Genomic DNA, 13,176 nt, shown 5'->3' with positions numbered 1-13,176 from the left:
AAATTAATGTATTGAATAAACAGTTAAATGAGAGTTTACAATTATTTAGGATATTTGAAACTATTTATACAACATAATGTTTTAATATGATATATAGCATACATAATATATGGATTGGCCGTGTTGCACATTCAATGCCTAAGTATTCGGTGAATGATTAGGGATTGGGGCTTCTAAAATTTAAATTAGTTTTGGTTCTCTTTACGGATACGGTTTGTTGTAATAAGGCTCTAGTTAATATTTTGTATTTTTGTAGGTACACCTTGAATGAAGATACTTCTATAAATACATACCTATAATAATTGTTATATCTTTCAATGTTGTTAGATAAGTTATATAACAGTGGCGTCATTTCAGTTTTTGAGAGGGAGGGTGCAGTATTTTTGATCGGCCCATAATAAAACTGAAAAAAAACTGCTCGCAAACAATTACATTACATTGCAATTGTATTTTTATCTCAATACAAAATATAGTCTTCTTACATAAAGTTATACTTACTAGTTACTATCACGGGTTTCTGATATATTTTGGTTATCGTGGTTAGTGGTTATTGATTACTATCATAAGCATATATTAAACACCCATTTTTTTGAGAGATAACAATGACTAAATAATTAATACATAATAATGTGTATAGGGATATCTAAATACATTACCTATTAGCTACTATACGAAGGCCCAAAACTAGCACATACCCAGCCCGTCAGTGGCCCGAGAATGATAGGAGGGGGGAAATACACACCCTGTCGCACTAATGACGCCACTGTAACATAACAGTATTGATATTATACTCGTAGGTAAACATAAACTGTATTCATCTACGAAGTTACATTCATTATTGTTTTATATATTGTTCAACAAACTTTATAATACTATACATATATTTTGTGGTACTTACATTCATTTAATATATATATATTTTTTTATTAAAATATAACAGAGCATAGATGCAGATAAGTCACCACAAAGTTGTTAAGATATTGTCAACCGAATCCGGCTGGCATAGGGATTGACTATATACATCATATTTTAACTAGTAAGGTTCCAATCGTTGGTTACCCATCTACCTTAATGAATAAAATAATGTTTAAGATAATATGGAATTTAGAAAGTGAAATAATTTTAAAACTAAGACGATTTGTAACAACATTTGTTTCGTACCATAATTTTTAAAACGTCAATCTACCCATGTTTCAAAAATAAAAATTGCATAAATTGTGTAGCCAAACTGCATTTGTTCCAAATACAATTGAATTAAAATAGTTTTTATTTGAATAATATGTTCATAACATAATATTCTAACTTTTAAAAGTTTATGAAGACAGCTAAAAATCATATTTTACTATTTTTTTATTACGTTATAAGTTTATTGTATGCATTTTATATTAATCTATGTAAATCTTCAGTGTGGGTAATAAAATGAAAAAGTAAATAATAAGTGTAACACTTAATTTATTAGGAATTCAGCGATTAATAGCAGTTACCCAGTTTAAGAATTATAAATAATTTATCCGAGATGGTGATGTATAACATAAAATCATAATAGAGTAGATATTAAATTGTAAAAACAAAATTAATTAAACAAACAAAAGTGGATTAAATATAAGAAGGATTTGCACTCTTGGTGTAATAAATAATAATCCATTGATCTTATACTGATGTTTTTTTTTTTAAATTATTTTTTTTTTACATTTTCACTTAGCTAGAAGATAATATTTTGCACTAGAATAAATATTACATTTCAATATAAAGATTAAAGGCAAACCTATTCAGTTTTTTGTTAAAACATTTTTTGTGTACATAATATTTTTTTACAACATTATGATTAGTAAAAATTCATTATTTTATAGTGATTCAACATTTTGTCATAAATATATGATAAATTAATTTTTTGATATATTGAAAATACCGAATTGTCTCAAATATATGTATTCAAATAATAACTATAGACTTCTCTCTTTATTTTTTTTATTTATTTCATTGTAAATGAAAATAGTATTATATTATTTATACTAGACATAAATTGATCTATTGTTGTTATTCAGTATTGAAACTTGAGATAAGTTATTTGAAACAAAGGTTTACAGATAACCAATATCATTTAGGAAACTAATCATGTCATATAAAAACATAGGAATATTGTATTTGTTACCAATATAAAATATCGTTCAAGTGTACTTGTATTTATATATATATATTAGATTTTATACTATACCTTTATATTTTCAAAAACAAATTTAGTTGAAAAATATTGATGAACATAATATTATGTTGGCATATTTAAAGACACTAGGCAATTTTAAATAATATTCTACTTTAGTACTATCCTAAAACATAACCATGTCAATACAATTATCAAGATGTAAAATATGTAGTATTAAACAATCAAAATATGTATATCATGTGTGTGATACCTAAATTACAGATTTTATGAAATTCAACGTACATTTTCTAGTGTTAAAATATTGTATAATCAAGAAAAGAATAATTATTATAAAAATTGAAAATCTACTAAAATAAACTTTATACAATAGAAATATAACTCGTCTCAGTGTAAGCTGACACCACTGCAATAATTGTATATTTAATATAATACGTTATGGAATATGGATCAATGAAGACCACACTTGGTTTATAATCAAAAATCCTATTAAGTATTAACCTAACCAACGTCCAACATAACACGCATACGTCATATATTATTATAAATATTCGTACAACCTATAAAAAATGATGCAAGTATTACTATATTATAATAAAATATTATTTTACAATCAATCTTTGTGGTAGCACCACTATATAGTATTTATTATAATACGCGAGTTAATTGTACAAATTTGTCTATATAAAATGTATAGAATAATAATGGATATATTACTAGAAATTTGAAGAAACATTAAAATATGTTTCTCTTAATATATTTCATATTCATACTATTTAAACAGATATTAAAAACAATAGTGAGTTGTTGGTATCAACCAAAATGCTGTTGTACATTTTGATGAGAGTTGTAGGCGTGTGGGTAGTTAAACGATCGTTTTCAATGACATTGAATTCAACAATGGCCGGAAATTTCACTTTTGTTTTGTTCGATCACCTTCCATAATACCACTAATTTTTTTGGTGATATTTATGGACTACAACTCTAAAAGTAATCCCTAAACGTAAAATTTATATTCATAATCTTTTGAAAATATAATATTATTTTAATATAATACTTAATATACTTTATAATAACACTCATGTATCATACATTAAGGCTGGTTCTTACGACCTCCGGTTAAAGTTAACCGACACTTTACCGGACATTGTAAGAACGGCCCTTAAATGCATAAGGTTATTAAGTTTTTTGTATATAATATAGGCCTTGGTTTAAATAAATAAAAAATACTAAATAGTACATAGATTAAATTAATCACTAGAAATTTTAAAATATATACTATTTTTTTAAAATAAGATTAATAGTAGGTAGCTTTTTAGAAAATTGACATTGCTTTAGTTTGAAAAACAAATATTTGTGTTGTTTACAGTACACGAAAAAAAAATTTATAGGATATTATAAAGTCTAATCCTTATTTTTCCTTCTCTGCTCTATAATAATTATTTAGGAGCTCTTTTTTTGAAAGAAAGCATATTTTTCATTTTTTTTTTAAATGAATATTGTTTTATAATATTAAAAATATAATTCATACACATTCCTCAAATGTTTACGCTTAGTACTAGAGTAATATGTTTTTGTTTAATACAAACCTAGGTACCATTTCAAATGAAAAAAATATATAAGATAATAAAATTTTGTTTGTATTACAGTAATATTATATATTTAATATAAATACTCCGTTGTGTTATTAGTTGTATAATATACGTGTAGGACAAACCATTAAAAATTAAACATATAAGAATCATAATATTCGGCAACTAATATAATATATTATATATTACAATTATAACTATGAAACAATATTATTAAACCATACAAAATGTAGTTTAGTTTATAATGTCTTTCATTTATATTACAATGAAGAAAACTGTCATCTTTTGAGTTAAACTGAAATAAATTTTAAAGTTAAATTAAACGAAATGTTCGTTAAATCAAACTTAAGATGGTATATATAAAACTACATCGATATACGTGTAATGCAGACTCAAGTTACGTAGCTAATTCAAATTATTTGCCTGTTAATATAATTAAAAGGTAGTTTAATTGGCAAAAAGTCTTATATTATTTTTGCCCGGGTTAGTAATACCCAATGAAGAATTCAGCTGGGTAGCCGTCGAAGAGAACAGTAAAGCAAGCGAAATGTAATGTTTAACTGAATTATTATAAGTATAAATTAATGTCTGCAAAAAAATAAAAAGTACAAAGAGTTTAAGGATTAATCGTGGGCTGGGCGCGGAGGACGGGGAATGGTTCGTCTCAAAACACGAGCAAAGACGTAGGTACGGAATAATTATTATTTGTACAAAATTCGAATAATTCTCCCGAATGCGATTGTTTTGGTCGTTTAATTAAGAGAAGTAAAAGTACAAAAGTGCTCATTAAAACGACAACAGTATATATTAATCGATACAGCAATAGTACGGTGGAAACTATTACAGTGAACCATTAACATTTCGGTAACGAACCGTTTAACGTTTTCCCGGGTATGTACGTGACGGACTAACAAAAATAATATATTCATTATGATGTGGCGACGACGAAACGGTAGGTACTCACGTCTCCAGATTATCGGCGTGATTTTTTTTTTTTTGATTTTTTCTCCACCCGGAACGATAACTGGTGCAGCCGATACTGAACCGGAAACGGACCACGACGATCGCGATATTTATGGAAATATTGTGATATCGTTGCGTTGTGTTATAACGGCACTGTCACTCACTCTACACGTGTCACACGGCGCACCGACGGTGAGAGGATGTCGGAGCGGAAAATTTGGAAGACGCGAGAACAGCTCGACCGACGAGCAGTGGAAAAACAATCTATGCGAAATCGATTTGACAGACCGTAACGCGTCCTCCCGGCGTCGATAATACTTAAGGTATTAAAAAAAAGGAAAAATTAAAGGATTTTATTTTTTGCGTAAACCTGACGTACGGTGTACGGCGAGTGTTGCCGGCGGAAAGCGCGACGGGACGAACGCGGAAAATCGTGCGGGCGAAGGCGAACGGCGACTGCTAAACGATACGGAAACGCGGTCGCCCCCCGCGAAAAAGCGCTCCAACGCATGACGCCGCCGAAACTCTTCCGCCGACGCCGCCGCAACCGCTGCCGGCCTGTTCGGTCCGTCCGACCATCGTATTATTACGGAGCCCGGACCGAGTCCCACGACGACGGCAAAGATGGGTCGTTGGAACTCCACGACGGTGCATCGACGGTGGGTTTTTATCTCCACCAAGACGAGCACCGTATAATAATTATTATAATAATATTATAATGGTAACACTTTTGGTTATAATAGGTACCTACGTCGTATTAATATTATGATCATTATGTGTGCGTTGGCATAATATTATGATAAAGTTCAGACGTTATATTTTGTATTTAATAATAATGTTATGTCGATATTATAATAATTAATCGTGAGAATAAGAACTATGTACGAGTGGATGATAATAATAATAATACAACGAGCTAGAAGAGTGTTTTTCTTTTTTTATGTCGGAGCCCACAAATATTTTCCACAGCCTGGACACGCAGGACTCGTATCCTGTACTGGGTGTAAATACTAAAAAATCCTAAAAGTTTATCGCAGTACGAACAGCGGTCGACGGTCATTTTTAAACCCTTTATTGATGTATAATAATACAAGCTCGGTCCGGCTTAGGAAATTGGGGTGACCCGACACTGGTGCAGTAGTTATCCGACCGAGAGCACATAATAATATATCATATACATCTATATTACACATCGTCGTACGCGCCACGACTGTGTTACAACTCAGCTTTAAATTATGTATAGCACTATTAACGTTTAACTTACCGGTTTAAGTCTTCAAAAGCTGAATATCAAATATTCCGATAGTTTTACGTGGCACAAAAACATTTTTGTACTATCTTTATTCAGTTCCGTCGGGGTTTTTTTATGTTAAATAATATATAACTATAAAAGTACAAGTCATTAACCATAAATAAGATAACGTTTTCTTTATTTCAAAAAGCACGGCAGTTTCATTTGTAATTTTGGGCTATGTATAGCGTCTTCCTCTGAGAACTTTAAAAAAATAAATAAAACGTGATGTTAATCAGCTCGTTGTTTGAGTAGGACCTATCAATAACTTTCTCTCACGACACGTAAATAATTCCTCTCCAAATAAAAAAATAAACATGAATTAGGTATTAATTTAATACATTTAACTCGTATTTATAATGTCTATAATAATATTATATTAACATAAATTTGGAAAACAAAAAAATATAATATTAACATGAATTTCAATTACTTACGGGGTTTCCCACGATCAATTTTCTATTCTATGTTCGAAAATAACAATAACTTCCTTAACTTTCAATCTTCATTTATGATAGTATTTATCAAAACAAAACATGTCCATATACAATATAATTCAGCATATGTGAACATTTAGCGATAAAATATAATAACTCAGTGAAATTGGTAGATTAATACGTACAATGAAAAAAGCATATTGCTATTTTTGAGTAAAGACTAACTATAGTGATAAGAACCCTGAATACCTATATTAGATTAGTTTAAAGTATTTGTATTTTAAACATCGTATGTATGAGTAAGATTTTCGTCCGAAGGAACGAGCATAGTCATACACTAGATAATTCATATGGTGTTGACAATAGACAGTTTTGAAGTCAGACGATGCTCAGATAACGTTAAAGTTACAGAAGAAAACTGCTTCGTCGTATACAAACACGTCTTGTTAGATTAACTTAAATCGTGTATTACATTAATGACGCGTATAAATGGTATTATTGTTTTATTTCATTCCGAAGACGTCCAAGACATTGTGCTCTGTTGAAGTTATTTGTATGCAACTATCATCAAGACAATAAATCAATGTGATACATAATATGTGCAATGTAGTTTATAACTAAGCATTGTCATATATCATTAAAGATAATAATTTTTGTTAAAAAAAAAAAAAAAAATTCAAAATAACGAGACACAAGATATAGGTTAGGTTAAGTTATATGTTTAGGTCGAGCATCATTACATTTTAGATAAATTATAAATCATTTAGATTAGAAAATTATTCTGATCAGAGATTGGTTTATCCTAATATATATGTTAAGAAAGGATAATAATATACGCGTACGTACCTCACAATATTTTTGATAAGACGACCTTTTTTTATTAGAACCTCTGTAAACTATTTAAAATCAACATCAACTCCGTGTACCTAGAAGTAATCCGTGAATATTTCCATCTTTTTATTATATCTCAAAATAATATATTTGAAAACAATAAATAAAATGATTAAATAACCGTACATTGAAAGATCAATAGCTCCACGCTCCTGTTCTATATTTAAAATAAGCAGAATTAACGCAATAGACTTTAATGCATTATTAGGTATTTCAAAAGTAAATTTTGTGTTACCTACGTGTTGTTTGAGAATATTATACGAATAGAAATTATAAATTAATTACATAATGCATAATTCAAATGAACTGTAATAATTAGATACAATTTATGCACTGTGTTATGACTGGAAAAGCTACCTGTAAGCCAAGTCTGAATTTTCATTTTGCCCGTAGTACTAGGAGTTAAGTGAAGTTGGATTATGTCGAGTGAAACGATTTAGGTGGTCAGGTAAATAGTTGTGGAATAGTTTGTCGGTAGTTTCGCGAACTGTTGGCAACTACGAGGGTATGGGATGGAGTGTTTTATTAGTTGCGTAATAAAGACCATTAGTTAATCAACAAAACGTATTTACCTAGGGCCGTAGTCGGAGTCATTAAATGTTTTTATTGTGCACATAGTACATGCTTCGTGGACGTGAGCCTTAATAATTGGGTAGTATGAAAGCATTAAAAAACATTTTTATAAAACCTAACAAAGTAAAAATAACAATACTTATAGATAGTGTTTGGTGAATAATTTTATTATGTCGATTCCTCATATAATTTTTGTGTTGAATGGAATGAAATCAAATGAATTAATCGAGTGGGTTGCATGAAATGCGTTATGGTTACATTATGTGTAATGGGTGGATTTTTTTTAGGTATAGTTTACAACACATACTTTTTATGTTAAAATTAATTACAAGTAGCTGTATTTCGACATTCAAGTGTGTTCAGTGATTAAACAAGATCGAAAAAGTTAAGTTATTCAATTACAAATAAAGTAAAACAAAAATAAAATATACGCAAAATATTATTGAATTTGATAGGTAGGTAATACAGGTACTTATTTTTAATATAAAAATTATAGGTATTCTTCTATATAATTTAACATCATGCAATTATCTAATAAAATGGTGTAAGTTCATAACGTGGGTATTTGTTCTAATTAAATTATTTCAGGGTAATTTTTAATTGTTATACCTTATCAATGTGTGTGTTTTTTTTAACATATAATATATGAAATTAATTAAACTCTGTCCAAGTACCTACATAACACATATTACAACTAAATAATATACAATTGCAAATTAATAACTATAGACAAATATATTGTTAGTTATATTCCTATTACATATATTATTTGTATTAGATAGATTTATTACCTAGCTTTATTCTTTAATTTTATTCAGATCCATAATAATTATTATATGCATGTTATTATACTTAAGAAGATGATATAATCAAGTAGTGAGTATAGTGTATACCATTGTAAATTTTTACTACTATTATCAATACCTTCCATTTATTATTTATAATTTACTATATTATTTATATCTACTACTCCTTTTTTATGAAAAAAATAAATATATTATCATCCGCATTTATAATGTGAAACATTTTATAAAAAAGATTATGCTGAGGGTTAAAAAAATATAAATAATCAAATAAGCACCTATTATAGTAAGGACCTACCTATATTATAAATTGTATAATAGTTATAAAATCAAATGTTCTTTGTGGCTAAGATTTAGTAAGAATTTTCAATCATTTTTTAAACAAAAATGTATCAAAAAAATTATTGAGGGTACCGACCTTTTCACAAGTCATAATAATTAATAAAATAATATCATATATAGATTATAGGTGTATCATCGTATTTCAAAAAAGTAAAATTTAACACTGAAAAAATATTATTTTCGTCAAGCGATATTCTATAACCTATTTATTTATTATTTATTATGTACTATTATACGAAGAATAGTTTTTGTTGAATATGTTTATTTTAAAATCACTAATTTACTGTGCTGAACTATTTCAAAACGACAGACTGAACTATTTTTACATAATAATCATTTTTCTTGTAATGTGACATATTTTGCGATTTTCTTTAGATGTAAAAATTCGAGTTTTCCACAATAAATGTGCATTGACAAGTCGCTGACGAATAACACACATGTTTTCACTGTATATTTTTATTTATATTTCATTTCAAAATGGCAAACTTTTTTTAGTCTAATGTCTTATATTTATTTTTTTCCTCACCATATCCCGGTCAATTCATTTTCTCGAAACTCATGACAAACACAATAAATCATAATATTATTTGAGAATTGGACACCCAGCACATGTTGAAAAGAAACTCTATAGTATTGAAGATTCGCGATAATCAATTTTTGACGAGTTACCATCTAAATAAATTCAAAACCATCTATAACACACACACCATTACAATTCACGATACGGTACATAGATTTAGATAGCAGTATGCTCTTAAATTAACTTTTGATTAAATAAAAGTCTTATGTTCTGTAATCAGTGTTTGGCATAGTTCCTTAAAAAAAGGAATTCGTTCCGTTCCTTGTTCCTAAAAAAAAAAAGAATTCGTTCCTTTGTCGTTTCTTTGGAAAATGAACGAGTTCCATTTTTAGTTCCAAATAAAATAAAAATTCTTACTTAATCATCAATGTTTTTTTTTCATATGCATACTTCTTTAGTTTTTAATTCTAATATAATATACAAGTACGTTCATATTTTATAATTCTATTTTGAGGTTTTCTTTAAAATTAAATTGTTGGCCAAAATATATCGATTGTATAACGTCGATAGTCGATAACGATCACTAATTAGCAAAATACATTAAACACTTTAAAAAAATATATATCTTAATTTCAATTATTTACATACTTATTTGTATAAATTATTGGAACTAGAAAGGAACGAACAATTTTGTTATTTTTCCTTGAAAAAAAAAACTAGTTCATTTTCTCGTTCTTTTTTTATAAAAAGGAATTCGTTCCAGGAATCCGTTCGTTTTGGAAATCGTTCTTTCCAAACACTGTCTGTAATATTATAACACAATTTTATCACAAATATAAATACAATAAGTCGTTATTTTATTATTTTTTTTATTACTAACTACAATCTCTACAAAAATTAATTTTTATATATTATCAGAGATTCACAAAAGTTTGAAAGACATCAAAAGGAAGTGGAAAACAAGTTCATAGGAAGTTTCGCATTTCAGACGCATTTCTGCTAATGAAGAACTCTGTATCAGTTTCTATAAAATTATCTCCTATTTTCCTCATGGTATTTTTCGGAAGAGCTCTTAAAGTGAGCTTTAAAATAAATTAATTATCATGGCAATGTAGTTTATTATACAATAAGTCGTTTAAAATATATTACAGTTTCAGAAATTGTATTTAGTATAAGGTCCAAGTGCAGTGATAGGTATATTTATAACGTACCTATCCCAATTATAGAGGCCTCTCTGACTATTTGTACTAATATTAAAATTATTGATGGTACACGATAATCTTCACAGTATCACAAAACCATGAGTTAAAAATAGGTTTTAATAGAGATTTGTTAGCGCCGGCAATTTTTTCGATATTTTAATTTTCAGTCAAGATATAGGATGAAAAAAATCACAAATTAAAAATGTTCATATCTCGCTTTAAAAGTAAAATATCGAATAAAAACCTACGGTTAAGCACATATAACGCCTGTTACAATGGCTAGGTGGAACTGGACTACTTTATCTCGAAGGTCCACTAGAATAATATGTTCGAGACTCGACAGCAATAATACATTTGTTGACGCCTTGTAACTGAATTGGCAACCCAAATTACTACGTCATAAAAACTGAGGATAGGAAATTTAATGCGCACGACGACGAGTATGACGAGGAAGGGAGGTGAATTAAACAGAATTTAGGAATTTAGGAAGAGTCAATTTAGTTATTGGGAAGGGGATCTCTGTTGTCGAACGATATGGTGCAATGAACACAGAGCTCACATAACTTAGACCAAACCTTTAAATTAATTGAAACTATTGAAGTCTGATGATATATCAGACTATAGTGTGCAGGCAGAGGTGGAGAGGAACGCCGAAATTGATGACCTGGTAGGCTTCTCACACAGCACGCCGAGTTCTGCCGGACTTACGCGGGTGTGTATTTGAGGCCACGGCCAGAGTGAGGAGCACTCCGACCACTAATATTCATCCACAACGTTGATGGAGTCGGAGGTGATATTTGTTAGTAGTGAATAGAAAAATAAAGATAACTCACTTATTGTTATCGTGTTGGATTTATTTGATAGACCAGATACAGCAACAATACTTTGTGTGGATGGTCTAGCACACGATGAATCAAAACAATAACCTTGGGTTCGTGCCGTAGTGACGACGACAAAAATTATGTTCGTGCTGAATTGGCAACGAGAGATATAAAATACATAATAATATTTAAAAGAAGGATTTTTAACACGACTACTCAGTACTGAAGACAATGAATAACAATAATATAATGACAATAAATGATAATGTAGGTGTTGACCGCACAAATAAAAACAAAGAGAGCAAAAATACAAAATAATCACATATGATAATAATGCACAACAATGAATCAAAGACAAAGAATTAAATGTACAAAACACATAATACTAAGACAATAGACATAACAACAATAATAATGAACATGAGATAAGGTAGGAAATCAAAGAGGAGTAGATGTATAGAGAATAATGCAAGTCGTCATGCTCATTAGCATATAGTACAGGTTGCTGCCGATAGATATTTACGGTGCCAACAATGCACTTACCTAAAATTTTGATAATAGGTAAATTCACTCTAATACCAAAATTAAGAGCATACTATTGATAGTTGAAGCTGGTGAACGAAAAATTGCCATGTCGTACGTGTGTACTGTATAAACCGGAGACAAAAATTGCATGGGTACCGTCATCTTAACATAGTGAGTATAACCACTAACCAATAGCTGTTTCTTTAACACAATCAAATTATCCAGTGACATACTGACATACTAACAGAAAGGCTCACTGCAACAACCAGGCAAATCCGCGTCTTTTGACAATTGTTCAGGAGAAGGAAGAATGGAATGATACTCAGTAGTGCACACATGTTGTTTTCATGTTATTATATTATCTCAATATATGGCTTTTCTAGTGAATATTCTTGATGCTTGAAAGATGTGGACTTGCTCTGGGTTCTGCTCATAAAATGTAAATTTATATTCAAGTATTTACTTATTATTAAGTAAAAAAAAATAATGACTTATAACCAATAATCAGTACCTGCAAGCAGGGATCGAAACCATGGTTTTCTCATTTCTGAACACCGGAACTGGAACCGGAACCAAAAGCTTTTATACACCGGTTAAAAAACCGTAACCGAAACCTAAGACCTTAAAAAACCATTTTAAAAACCCAAACCGAAACCATAGAATTGAAAAACCGTTCTTGTACCGTTCTTGAAAAACCGATTAAAATTTGAAACTGATGTCGGTTTCTTTGAATTTCATAAAGTTAATTTACTATTTTTATACGAAGAAATTATTATGTTCGGATTTATTGATAAAAAATCCCGATGCAATTACTGAGTATTACGAATTACTAAACTTATGATTCAAAATTGCAAATACAAATAATATATTGTGATGTTATTGTAATATACGATTAAATATTAATGTAATCGAATAATTATCTCAACCATAATATCATGACAACATAATATTATGTCAAATGCAAAAGTAGGCACGAAGCACCTAAAATAGGTACAAAATATTCCAGTTAATAACACGAAATTAGTTCTGCTGAACGTAAATTTGTTATATCGTAT

At 29.1% G+C, this 13,176-nt stretch overlaps 1 protein-coding gene across 1 annotated transcript in view; it reads right to left on the bottom strand.

The window, feature by feature from the left end:
• LOC100570548 (hemicentin-2-like) overlaps positions 1-5,189 on the bottom strand; it is a 399,451-nt gene extending 394,262 nt beyond the window's left edge. Inside the window, exon 1 of the mRNA XM_029490743.1 lies at positions 4,718-5,189. The gene's annotated coding sequence lies outside the window, so the exon portion shown is untranslated. The remainder of the gene's footprint in view (positions 1-4,717) is intronic.
• Between the last annotated feature and the right edge of the window lie 7,987 nt (positions 5,190-13,176).

This window comes from Acyrthosiphon pisum, chromosome A2 (genome assembly GCF_005508785.2).
Source record: "Acyrthosiphon pisum isolate AL4f chromosome A2, pea_aphid_22Mar2018_4r6ur, whole genome shotgun sequence".
In the NCBI taxonomy this organism is placed as follows: Eukaryota; Metazoa; Arthropoda; class Insecta; order Hemiptera; family Aphididae; genus Acyrthosiphon; species Acyrthosiphon pisum.
The sequence above is the reverse complement of the archived record's forward strand: the minus strand, read 5'-3'. Positions and strand labels throughout refer to the sequence as shown.